The sequence below is a fragment of the Arvicanthis niloticus genome, chromosome 4, assembly GCF_011762505.2.
Source record: "Arvicanthis niloticus isolate mArvNil1 chromosome 4, mArvNil1.pat.X, whole genome shotgun sequence".
Lineage (NCBI taxonomy): Eukaryota > Metazoa > Chordata > Mammalia > Rodentia > Muridae > Arvicanthis > Arvicanthis niloticus.
Window position 1 is genome coordinate 42045996 of NC_047661.1, and position 13484 is coordinate 42059479.

General features: G+C 43.6%; 1 protein-coding gene across 14 annotated transcripts in view; it reads left to right on the plus strand.

The window, feature by feature from the left end:
• Med12l (mediator complex subunit 12L) overlaps positions 1–13484 on the plus strand; it is a 290187-nt gene that overhangs the window by 48806 nt on the left and 227897 nt on the right. The window lies entirely within an intron of this gene.

The window sequence follows — 13484 nt, forward strand, 5'->3', positions numbered from 1 at the left end:
CCTATGCTTACATAGGCAGTACTTTGCTGACTGAGTTGTCTTGTAAGTTTCAAGAACTGTGGGCTTGCTGAGGAAGTTTTCCAGCCTGGGTGACGTTCTGTCCTCTGGCTCTTGGTCCCTCAGTAGCACTGTTGGCCTTCTGTTGGTAGTGCTGTGTTATACAGGGGTACCATAGTCCTCATCTCATTAATGAATGCCGCTGGAGTTTGTGTCTGTTTCGCCCATCTTCTGGTTTATTAGTTGAACACGTTGAGAGTCTTATTTCACAGATGAGATCCGTGTGAGCCGATATTGGACAAAGAGCTTGATCTCAGTTCTTAAACAGTAGGCTCCAAAGCCCATGCTCGGACACTGCCAGCCCGTCAGTGGAAACAGAGGAAACAAATATAGACATCACCCTGTCTGTAGGTGTCCCTGGTTTTGGTAGAGGGTATTTGTCCACACAGTTCAAATCTTGGAAGGCAGAGTGAACAGAGAAAGGAACAGAGAAAGGAATGAATGCAGTCCCAGGGAGTAAGCCTTAGCAGTTTAGTTTAGAAAGAAGGTGCTTTCCTGGGGCAGAGTTAAGGATGGGCTGGATGGTAATCAGGTAAGGACATTTCTGGTAGAAGGATCCTGGATGCAGGTTAGCACCTGATGGTAGGAATAGGTCAGCAATCTGTGCATTTGCTGTCCTTCAGCGTCAGCTTGAGCAGGGCTTGGGGTCAAGGGTCAGCTGTGGAGGCGTTGTCTTCTGGAGAGGATGCTATGTCCTCACATGGGTGATGGGGAGCTGTGAGCGGGTTTGTGATTACTGTTATGGTTACAACACTGTCCTTCACTTTCCCGAATATAAAACAGAGATGACTGACAGCACTCTGTGAGAACAAGAAGAATTGATATTTCATGAAATGAATCTCTACCTCTGAACCCATAGCACATGGTACAACGGCTACGAGGGGCACTGTCGTTACTAGCCAGCATAGTCAGTAATTTCCAGCACTACACTGTTACCATGTAGGTTTTACCACTGCATTTTGTGGTAAACTTATATGGGTGAATCTAGATAATACCCTGGCCCGGGACACTGGAAGATGCCCTTTCTCCTCCCTGCGAGGAGGTGATTGCTGCTGACATGCACATGTGATGGACCCAACAAGCATTGCTAGGTGAGAAGATGCTGGCAGTGGGTAGGGGGTTGGATATGGTGACTGGACAGAACTCTTGTCACTGGTGCTATGGGGGACAGGAAGAGCAGAATGGAGTTCAAGCTGTCACAGAGCAGAGAAGAAATGAAACTGTTTGCAATGTGTGCAGCTTTCATTCTGGTAGAAGTTGGGTGTTCGCTAAGTGAATCCACGAGGTCTTTTTAAGAGGAAGGGGTGGATTAGAACCTGCTTGAAATGCTTTGCGGTTAAACTGCTGAGGGCATTGCTGATTACTCTCAGTGTTTCTTCTGTGCCACGTGAGGTTTTTGAGGTTGGGTGTGCACTTGGAACCACTCTTATCATCCCCAAATAGAAGGAGAGACAGTGTCCCCCTTTTCACAGTGAGTAATTTCTGATGTCACTGAGGCATTCGGACTGTAAAAAATAAGCCCCTTGAAGCACATAGTTGACAGTCTGGTTTCTTATCTAACCAACCAGCTTACTTCCAGTGTGAATTCCTGAGGAGACCACACGCTAATTTTGTAGATTCTGGAGACAGGCTTCGAGTGAGGACGGCCTCCATAGTTTCAGTGTTAAGATCTCATTTCTCACAAAGACATGGGTGAAAATCAGGAACTTTGTGCATTAAAAGTTCTCTTCTACTTTTTCATGGGAACAAATTTAGCTCACCAAGCTTAGGTGGCAAGTTCCTTAGCCCACTGTGTAATCTTGCTCGTTCTTTTATTGCTAATATACACTCTTTCATTTTGAGTTTCTTCAAATTTCATATTTTCAACATGCAATACAGTGACATTTTCACACTTAAAACTATTAGGAAATATGCTGAAGCTTGTTCATTCCTGTATATTCTTCTCACCTTCAGCCATTTCTTGATAGCTTTGATCTTTGAATTTTTATTTTTGCAGAAGTTTGCAAATTCATGTATCTTTTTTCCTTTCATCTCTACGCAAAAGATAGTTTACTACATACCTTATAATTACTTACCTTCCTTTATTTCACAGATCCCAGAGATTCTTTGGTAGTTTTATGACTTCTTAGGCTCTCATTGTGTGGATTTACTGTCATTTATTGGGACAGTCACTCATTAATAGGTATTTGTGTTATGTCCGGTTTTCTTGCTATGGTTTATTTCCAGTGAGTAAACATGTATTCGGTACTTGTCAAAATGTGCTTTTTTGGTAACACAGCATAGATTTGTTTTAAAATAATTGTTTAGTAAACACACATGTTTACCATTTATTAAACCGAAAAGCAAATTACCATTCTAAAGAAATAGATATGTAGCACCTGTGCAGTCATCTATTTACATTAAAAAGTAAATCCCGCTCCAAGAACTGTAGACTGTTGAAATCAACCAACCAACCAACCAACCAACCAAAACATACAAAAAAAAAAAAAAAAAAAAAACCCAAACAAACAAACAACGAAACTCGTTTACTACCAGGTGTGGGAAATCTTCCTTCTAGTTGTTTGCCGGGAGTCCAAGGGACTCCGAAAACAGTGTGGAGTACTGCCTTTGCTCATAGTTGCTTCATAAAACTCTAAGGTAAGACACTGTTGCTGAAGGCACCACACACTTTGGGCCAAGAACTTTGAAGAATTTAGCTAGAATTGATCCTAAATCATCCTCTCTTGAGATTAGCTTTTTTTTGCCAACCATAGCAATGACCAACAAGACAAGATATCCCCAAGGGTGCACAAGATATCCCCAAGGGTGTAATAAGTGTCACTTACATCCTGACAGTAACTGAAGGCCATCAAATTGAACCTAAGACCCCCTAAAAGGGGGAGAATTCATACAGTACTATAAACCTGGCCAGCCTCCCATGACTGGTGAGGTCATGGGCTACAGAGCAGAACTACTAAGTCACTTTCATAAAACAGTATGCTTCCTAATTGTATTATACATAGTTATCTTTATAATCACAGACAAATGTAGCTCCTACCCTCATCAAAGAAGCTGCTTTGTGCAGCAGATAGAGAACTTTGCAGAAATCTACAACTGCTCAAAATGCAGAAAGCAACAGGTTATAGGGCACCTAACACCAACTAATATGTCAGCAACACAGCCTCCACACCTAAGAGTCAGTAAACACCATGGAAAGAGGGGTCAGAAAGATTGTACAAGCTAGCCGACCAGGAAGTCTGCTGTCAGGTAGGATTTTCTATAAGTGATAAGGAAGCTATAGCCATAAAGTCTCAAAAATGCAGTTACTTAATTAAAAGAAAACCAGGGTAATGACAACATCAGTTGGCATGGCAACATGGATGGGGGAAATACCACAAAGCCTCACCCCTTAGATGGAGAACTCTGGATGACTAATGGCTACTGAGAGAGGAAGCATCAGTTTTCTCCAAGGATGAGACCTTTGATAGGTTATCTAACCCAAGGGGCCAGCCTCAAACACTATTAAATGCCACTAGGAGTGGGCCTTTGAGAATTGTAGTCCAGCACCCTTCTGGTTCCATTTTTTCTGTCTTTCTCTTTCTTAAATGTGCACAGCCTGTTTGCAGTCAGTACCTCTATGCTGCCTACATTAAGGGAGGGGTAGCTGCCTGAGGCAGGGGAGATGTGCTGGGCTGAGAGATGAAGGGCTATCAGATGTGTTAATGTGTTTCACTGATTATTACTCAGAACATAAACCAGGAAACTTAAAATCGACCTCATTACTTACTGTGTATGTGTGTTTTAAATAGGTAAATATATACCGTCTTACACACACACACACACACACACACACACACACACACACACACACTGTTCAAAGTGGACTAATGATGTTTTTGTAGTTTGATTGAGATGTCAATTCTGTGATGGTTAGAAAGCTGCTTTAAAAAAAAAGGAAAGGGCTTAAGTTTCAGAGTTACCTTTTATAACGTGTATATAGCCTTCAAAGCAAATTGTCTTTAATGAATTTTTCTAAAGCCCAAGTCATCTCTGCTGTGCAGTTCAGACTGCACAGTGTTGGTATAGAGAGCAGTTACCAGTCATTACAGCGTCAGGGGGATTGTGAGTGCTATGCATGCAGAGTGAATTGACATTTATTAGGTGAATGGATCATGCTCAGTGTCTAGAGACACTAAGTATGGAGCTTCTGGTGGTGTTGGTGACAGGCACGGGGACTATTGGCTGCTCTGTATAATGTGGAAGTTACTGTGTTTTGTAGCTTCTTAGTCTCAAGTTATTATGTATGGTCGCCTGGTGATAAGATGTCTCGTGTTATGTCTTCACAAAAAGCCTAACTGTATAGAGTTTGATCAGAATGGACGTACTAGAGTGGCTACTCACCATGTGTGTGTGTGGTGTATGTGTGTGCAAGCGCGTATATGTGTGTATGTGTGCATATGCGTGTATATATGTGTGTGTGATTGTGTATGTATGTGTGTATATATGTGTGTGCATGCATATGTGTATATATATGTGTGTGATTGTGTATGTGTGTGTATGTATGTGTGCATATGTATATATGTGTGTGTATGTGTGGTGTGTGTGAGTTTAGTGCTGTGTCATTTTTATTGTTGAAACTTTTCCCAAACTATCATCAACAGTATGATTATGGCATGAACTCCATTCTGGCAAAGGAAAGGGGAAAGTGGAGTTTTAGTTTTGCTGAACAAGGGATTGAATCTCCTCCTACCGGAAACCTTAACAGAAACTGGAGGTGTGCAGGGGACATTAGTATCTGATGTAAGAAGACACTCAGGTCTGCTGCTTTGCTGAGGAGCTGCTAGCAGCTGCCTTTCTCTAGGTACACTCCTCTGTCTCCCCTGCCACCAAGATCCTCAGGAGGGACCCCTCCCTCCATTCCTGAGGTCTCTTCTCCCTCCTGGGGCATAGGTTCACAAGCCTGCTGAAGGAGAGCCCAGTGTATTGTGTGCACCAGGAAGCAAAGGCGGCATTAGCTGGCCAACAAGGCTGTTGTCTTGCTGGAAACTTTCTCTCCTGGGCCTGGTCCCAAGGTAGAGGAAACATGTCCCTAAGGGGTTAATTAAAAGTACTGGCTCAATCTTCATAGATATTGCCCTGTTTTTCCATACTGGGAATGCCTTACGCTTACTGAGGTATCCACAGAAATCTGCACGTCTGGAATGATCTCAAAATTAAAAGTGTCATTAAAGGAAGAGGTTAATGTACCAACACTGAATGCAGCCTCCCACCTCTTAGTCGTTGTGTGTGTCCCACATGGTGGCATTGCTATCTCCCCAGCCACTCCACTGTGAATCCGGAAGCTTCTCTACTCTAATCCAGCAGCCCTTCCCCTCATCCGTTATCAGGCTGGCTACTGTTTTCCCTGTCAAGGGCCCCACTCCTACCTCTCCTCTGTTCCCTACCAGGGTCAGGTCCCTGCTGAATGTGGTAGCCCCTGCTCACTTTGTTATGCAACTTCCTAAGAGTTAGTCGTCATTTATGTATCTGATCCTGATATTCCTTTGACCTGAATTCTTCAGTGCCTTTTAAACATCTGTGAAAGGTTGTACTCGCTTGAAAGCACGGCCTGGGTTGATGGTTTGAGAACACTCTTGGATGTTTCACTAGTGCCCTCTTGTGGTCATTGTGCACTCACCTGCGAACTTGTGGCTGCTGGAGCCTCCTGCTTCCATTATAAGCCTAGCACATTGCTGCTTCTGCCTGTGAAACTCATCTGTGCTTTCCTTCTAGAAGTGACAGACTGCCACCCTTCAACTCCCCTCCCGAGTCCCACAGAAACCAGAGCATATCTCCCACTGCTGCTGGTCCCTCTGCAACCCTGTCTCTCTGGGGCTCACAAATGGCTCACCTCAAGTGGTTTCTTTCTTAATTCTCTTAGTAGTTCCCAGCAGAACCACCAGCCTGCAGTAGACAGTGTCTGTTGCTAAGTGCTGATGGCTTTTATTTTAGATATTTATTATTTGTTTCTTTTTCTAGGATCTATTCTTGACGTCATAGCAGCAGTAGTTTGTATAATATGAAGTGTCTTTGGACAATCAAGCCAGTTTAGACATAGCACAGGAAAATCTTGTATGAAGACAAAAGTAGATGATTATTTGATAACGCATCTACTTTTTTGGCACACATGAGCTCTGTACTGATGAGTCACATCTGAACAGAAGAAAATATTAAGGAGTTATTATTATTATTATTATTTTACGATTTTCATTGTTATTATTGGCTGTGTGTATGTAACATGTGCGGGGACGCCTATGGAGGTCATTGGCTCCCTTGCAGCTGGAGTCACAGATGGCTGTGAGCAGCCTGCTGTGTGTGAGCTTGGAACTGAACGCAAGTCCCCTGGAAGAGCGGTAAGGGCTCTTCCCAGCCACAGGCGATTGTTTTCAAAGGATTAATGTTTCCAGTCACTTACTGCTTTGTAGTGTTTCTGCTGTGTACAGTAGCCTGTTTGCCACCGCCTCCCTCTCTGCTCTCTTACTCCTTCACCAGCCAGAAGGGCAGGCTTCCTGGTAGTTGAGCAGAGCACAGTGCTTTGACTCCTTTGGTCTCGCATCACGTTGGGGTAGTACCAATTTATGCTTTTGTTTATCCAGACTGCTGGTTAACACGCTGGCAAGCATGTTTTGATTCCAGAATTTAACATTGGCCAAATGGGGATTTTGGATAATTATAACTTTAAAAATTATTTTGTTGTGGATCTTAAAAAGAATGTAGAGGTTTGTAAGTCTCCTTACCCTCTATCCAGCTTTAACCATAAACTTATGGCCACTCTGGCTTCTTACTCTCATCTCCCCATCTGCCCTTTCTTCCAAAAATATCATAGAATTTACTTTTATTTTACTTTTCGAGATGTAGATAATTTCTTACTGGAAATAAAGTATTTCAAGAAAAAAGATCACTTCCCTAAGATGTAATTCATATGCTATATAATTAACCCATTTATAAAATCAACCCAAAGATGTTTGTGTGTTCATAGTTATAAAGCCATCTGTTGGAGACAAAACTTTTCCTGAGAAGACACAACACACACTTCTACTCACTCCAGATAGGGATCCCACAAGAGACCAAAGTATTGGTACCAAAAATTCAACTTGATGAACAAATAAGTTTGATTGGGTATACTCACAGGAATATGGGTGAGGGGTTGGTTACTCACAGGAATCTGGGTGAGGGGTTACTTACTGGAGCACAGTTGACTCACAGACTGTTGCATCACCAAGGCCCACCCCAGCATGGGTGACAACTGACAAAAGCTGGGAACTTAGAACACACAGCACAGCCTGCAGGCAGTGGAGCAGGTTGGAGAGTGTCTTTCGAAAGTAACTCTGGTCTAAACAACTCCCTGGCAGTTCAGCTGGTTTCAAGAGTCTTCTTTGCAGATTGACATCTTTGAATCTTTGCACTTCTGTAGTAGTAGTGTGGGGGTCACTGCAACATGAAAAACTGCATTAAAGGGTTATAGCATTAGGAAGGTTGAGAACCTTCTAGTCTAGTCTCAGGGGGACTCGCACCTTTTATTGCTTGCTCTGGCAGGCAGGGACTTCCAGCTTAAGTAGCTTCCCTGAAGGAGGGAATGTTTCAGCCTTGGAGGAAACATTTGTATCAATACCAACACCATTTCAGAACATTTTCACTATGTGCAAAACCCCATACTCATTCGCATCACTTGTGTATAGATTTTCATATTTTGGACATAATAAGTCATGTAATATAGAGGTCTACCAAACTAGCATTTTTTTCACTTAGTATTTCCAGTGGTTGTTCTATACTGTTCTAGAGTTATAGCCCATCTCATAAGCAGAGCATTCCCCTTACGTATCAATATCGCTGCGTGGTAGGCACACAACACAGTTTGTCCACTCATCAGTTGATGTTTAGATTTACTTTTTGTCCCTTGGGAGTCTCGATGCACTCCATGTACATTTGTATATAGTCTTCGTGTAGATACGTGTATATTATCTCTTGGGTATAGCTGATTATAAAGTAGTGGGGCTGCATTGTGTTTCCATGTTTAACTTTTTGAGGGGCAGTCACACTTCTCTTTTTCTTCAGTGTCACATTCTCATCAGCCATTCTCATGGATCCCACTCCCCCCACATCCTTGCCCAGTGCATGTCACTGTGTTTTGTTTATCGTCATCATAGTCTTGGGTCATTGTGCTTTTGCTTTATGGTTTTTATTTTCCTCCGTAGCTTCTGATGTTGAGTACCTCTGAATGTTTATCCTGTCTTAACCTTAAAATTCGATGTCTTCTACATATTGAGTTGTAATAATTCTTTTATGTGTTCTAGACCCAAGTCCTCTCTTAAGGACGTGGTTTCCCAATACCTCTCAATCGGTTGGTTATCTTTCACTGATGGTATTAACCATGAGAGTGTCTTACCATGAAATAGGATGGTGGTGGATGACCCTTCAGTGTTTCTTACATATCCATTGGAGATGGGTTGTGCAGCTTATACGTACTGCAGCTGAATTTTCTCATTCAGTCAGCTGCTAAGTCTGGCTCATTATCCCTCGGAAGGCTTGATTGATGCCCCAGTGAGGAGGCTGTCATCTCTGACCTAGAGTGGTGTAGCAACCAGATTACCTTCAGCATGTGCTTTCTCGTCACAGTTGTTTTGCTTTTTAGTCTCCCTCATTCCTTTCACATGGTTTCCAACTGCTTTTGTAAAAGGAAAGATGGTGGCAGCTAGCATAGGATTAAAGGGTCTTTATGCACATGTTTACAGGTGAGTTGCTTCAAAAAGAGTGTGAAGGACAGAGGTGGGAGACAGTGGCTGCTCTTTGAGTGGACCCGGGTTTGATTTGAAGCACCCACATAGTGGCTCACAATAATCTTTAACTCCAGGACTAGCAGATCTGATACCCTCTTCTGGTGTCATGGGCACCAGACATGTATGTGCTATACAGGCAAAACACCCCCACACAAAGAAAGCAAATTACAGTGTTTGCATGTACCCTTGATAGCACATTGATGCTTCTAGTTATAGCAATGTTAAGACCTATAGTCTTTTTTTTTTCCTATAATGATGTTAAAAACCCCATAGGTATGCAGTAATGACGTTAAGTTCCCACTAAGAGTTGAAAGGCAGAATCAGTCGGTAGGGACTTGATTTCTATTTTGGAAGGACTGTATGATGTGTTGGTTGAAGTCAATACTCAATTTTATGGAAATAAAGCAGATTGAGGCACTAACACTCTGAAAAGGGTGTGCCATCCCATCCACCAGGTGGAGGTCCAGTATGCAGAGGCCAGGGAAACAGTATATGGCATTTCAATTGGTCCCAGAAACATTTCTGCTCATGCATACAGGTGCACAGGCACACAGCTTTCTAGACAAGCACAGCCTTCAAGCCAGAGCAGCTTGAGGTGGTGCAGTCAAAAGCTACTAGGAGGTAGCATTTGAGATGGGTATAGTATCTTTGCAAGAAGCTTGATCTTCGTTCATTAAAGACAGTGGATCCATTGAAAGCCTTTGAGTCATGAAACCAACCTTGACTGCTCCCATGAACACTGAACCAGGCATTATGTTATCAGTTGGGTGTTAGCTGAGTGGGGATCAAGGTCTGATATCAGAAGCAGCACATGCTGTCCACTGGCAGCCAGTGTCTACTGTTCCTTTCTAGAATCATTCTGTGCACTTACTGATCAGTTCCTATCTGGCACCCATTGTGCTAGTGATTCATCTGTCTTTGTTATGGCTTCCATTGCTGCGATAAAACACCACGACCAAAATGCAAGTTGGGGAGGAAAGGGTTTATTTTTATTTGGCTTATACTTTCAGATCATAATTTATCATGAGAGGAAGTCAGGACAGAACTCAAGCAGGGCTGGAACCTCGAGGCAGGAGCTGATGCAGAGGCCATGGAGAGGTGCTGCTTACTGGCTTGCTTCCTGTGGCTTGCTCAGCTTCTGTCTTACAGAACACAGGACCACCAGTCTCAGGGATGGCACCGCCCACCATGGGCTGGGCTCTCCGGCATTGATCTGCTAGTTGAGGAAATGCCTTACAACTGCATCTCAGGCATTGTGCAGGAGCTTTGCTCCTTCCTCCCTGACGACTCTAGCTTGTGTCAAGTTGACAAAACCAACCAATACACCTGTCTTTATGGTAATTGAGGTAGTTATTATTTGTAGAAGAGGAAATTTAGAATTTGCCAGGGTTCTGTATTTTGCTGCATTTTTCACAGCCAGTGAATGGTGGAGCTGAGATTTGGATTGTAGGCTCAGTCATGTTTCACAGCCTATCCTAATCCTGACAAGTCAATGCGAATTTCACACTACCAAGAACTTCCAGGCCTCTTTGTCTTTGGCATGCTGTGTTTGCTACCAGGATGGCTGCTCCGTTCTCCTCTGCCTAGCACCCAGCTCCCTGATCCTCCTGCAGTATTTGAAGGCTCTAGAGCATCATCTTTTAACCTGGAGTACCTCTGCTTTCACCCACTGCATGCTTATAAATTCCTGAGTTTGAAGAACAGAGCAGGCGTGTGCTATGTCCGGTTTTCACTGCCTTAGCCTTTCAGCCCCTGAGCAGTCTCATATATAGGTCTTGTATCTGTGGTGCTGGGGCAGGCAGACTCTGACCTCTGCACCCCTCTGGGCCAGCTTTCTGTCCTAAGGATGAGGCATTAGAAAAGATGGACATGTGCTTCTAGGATCCTGAAATACGAGGGAGAGCGCTGATGAAGCCTACTGACCTCTGACCTCCTTGTTCTTCCCAATGGATCTGGGTAGCATTCATCAACTCTGACATTTAGCCTTATAGATAGTATGAGAGGGCAGGCGTGGTCCTGGTTTCTGAGTTGCTTGAGGTGGCCAGGACTCTCAACTCAGAGGACCTTCCGTGGCCACTTTTCTCCACATTTCTACTCTGATTCTCTCTAGCCAGATCTTCCCTACGTGCACTATTTTCTGTTCATCACACGAAAATGCCAGGGCCTCCTTTGAGCCTCCTCTTGGGTGCTGGGAATCAGAGAAGAACATCCAGCTCTTAATCCATGGGCCACCTTCCCAACCTTGTAATTTGATGTCTGATGTTAAAGTGCTGAGAGGGCAGCATTTACTAATTCCTAAAAGGAATTCAGATCACAATGTAGTATATTCAGTGATCAAAGAAAAGATAAAAGAAAATATCTGCCATATTCCTGTTTTACTGAATATAGAGTGAGACTGGCAGCCACCAAGTTCTGGGGATTCTCCCCATCATCTCCACCTCCATCCCCCTCCAGAATTTCAGGCTGGTATAGCCAGGCCTGGGTTTTCACTTGAGTTCTGGGGACTTGAGCTCAGGAGGGTAACTACGAAGCAAGTGCTGCACACTGGGCCATCTTCCAGCCAATATATCCATAGATAGGTTTTGACTGCAGACTAAGCCATCCACAGATGAAGAGTATTTGAAATAAATTACACCTGTACTGAACATGTGTATACTTTTGTGCTTGTTCTTAGCCACACAATAGTGCACAACATTTGCATTGTACTTTATAAATGTATTTTATAAATGCAGAAACAATGTAAAGTATGAAGAGGGTATGCTATGGTTTTGTACAAATCCCATTTCCTTACTTTGTCCCGTATACATGTGTGTTCATGTGTGATGTATATAGGTTCATGACTGTGGGTACATGTATTTGCATGTACATGCATGTGGAGGCCCATGGCCCATATTGGGTGACCTTTTGCTTTCTCTCCACCTTAAATATTGAGCAGAGCCCACTGATCATGGCTAATCTCGTTGCTCTGGGGGTCCTCTGTGTCTGCCTCCTTTGTACGAGAGTTACAGGTGTGCCACTGTGACTGCCTGATATTTATCTGTGTTCTGAGGACCTAACTCTGTCCTCACCCTCAGTTTGTTAGTGCCTTACTGGCTGAACCATCTGCCCAGTCCATGTGATTTCCCATAAGGACCTTGGGCAGCTGTGGGCTTTGCTCTCTGTCTGTGGTGGAAGGGCTACCACCACTTTCCTGTGGATAACTCGGAAGACTCTTTATCCCAGTAGTGATTATAGATGGTGGGAATTAAGTGGGCTATTATGGGGTTTCTTCTGTATTCGTCTGTGTTCCAAGTTTTTGGTGGTAAACTTGTACTTCTATAGTGAAGACCATGAGGATAATGGCTTAGACAAAGTAGGTGTGTGCTGGCTTGTGGTATTTTTAGTTTGGGCTGAAGTGTACCGTGGGCTTGCTAACAGCACCACACTGAGAACAAGTTACAGGTTTGCTGAGCAAAGCTCAGGGTCTGTATCATGGTTTCTGTGTTTGCGTGTTATAGGTGAGCTCCACCTGTCTCAGCAGGTGGGTGGTGTTTTGATTGAACAAGTATCATGGGACCGTTAGTCCATGTCACCAGAGGACAAGAGGATGATGGCATTCATAGCAGAATTTCTTGTTTTTAGTTCCAGTCCATCCATTTTAGTGATAGCATCTGTGATCAGTGGTGCTTCTGAAAAATGGTGAAACCCAGAATAGAGTGTCAGTCTAATTAATACCCGATCATGCCTTTGCACCGCTTCTCACTGGAGTTTAACAGCTGTGGTGTGCACTTAAGTTTATTTCTATCATATTAGTTTTTTGACACAGGGTTTCATGTAGCTCAGGCTCTTATGATGTAAGCCTCCTGCCTTCATCCCCCAGTGGTGGGGTTATAGGCTTTTATTACCATACCAGACTGAGTTTTACTTTATAAGATATAGTTGGAACATATGACTAAACTAACACTTAATAAAGCTGGAGACTCAGTTCGGTCAGGCGATTTGGCTCTGCTCCTCCCTTCTGAGCCAGTGGGAGAACCAAATGATGGGAAAACATTGTGTGGAGTTGTTTCCTTAAGTTGGTTTCATAGAAGATGCTGCTTCCCCAGCTCTTTGGGGAAACTTGGCTGCAAGCTTGCAGTTACTATATTTTTGCCCACAGAATAGGCTAAAGTTAGTATCATTTCCTATTTGGTTGCCAGAGGCAACACAGTTTTAATTTGTGCCCCAGTGACAGTCATTTAAAAATAATTTCAGTGACCTGTGTGTGTGTGTGTGTGTGCGCGCGCGCGTGCGTGTGTGTGTGTGTGTGTGTGTGTGTGTGCATGTGTGTGCATGTGTGTGTAGTCTTGGCATGAAGCAAGGTAGGCACATAGGATTGCACCACTATGAAGGTCACAGGACAGCCTCGGTTTTTAGATCTCCATCCTTGTGCTGGCTGAGAGAATGCTCTTTTGTCATTTACTACTGAGGTAAGCTGTTCCCACAAGGCTCTGTGGCCCACTCTCCTGTCTCTGCCTCTTACTTTGCCTTAGAAACACTGGAGGTTATAACATGTGCTGACAACCTGGAGATGCAGGTTCTTGGGATTCTAACTTAAGTCCTCACACCTGGATAGCAGGCGCTTTAGCCACTGGACCATCTCATCGGCTCCTG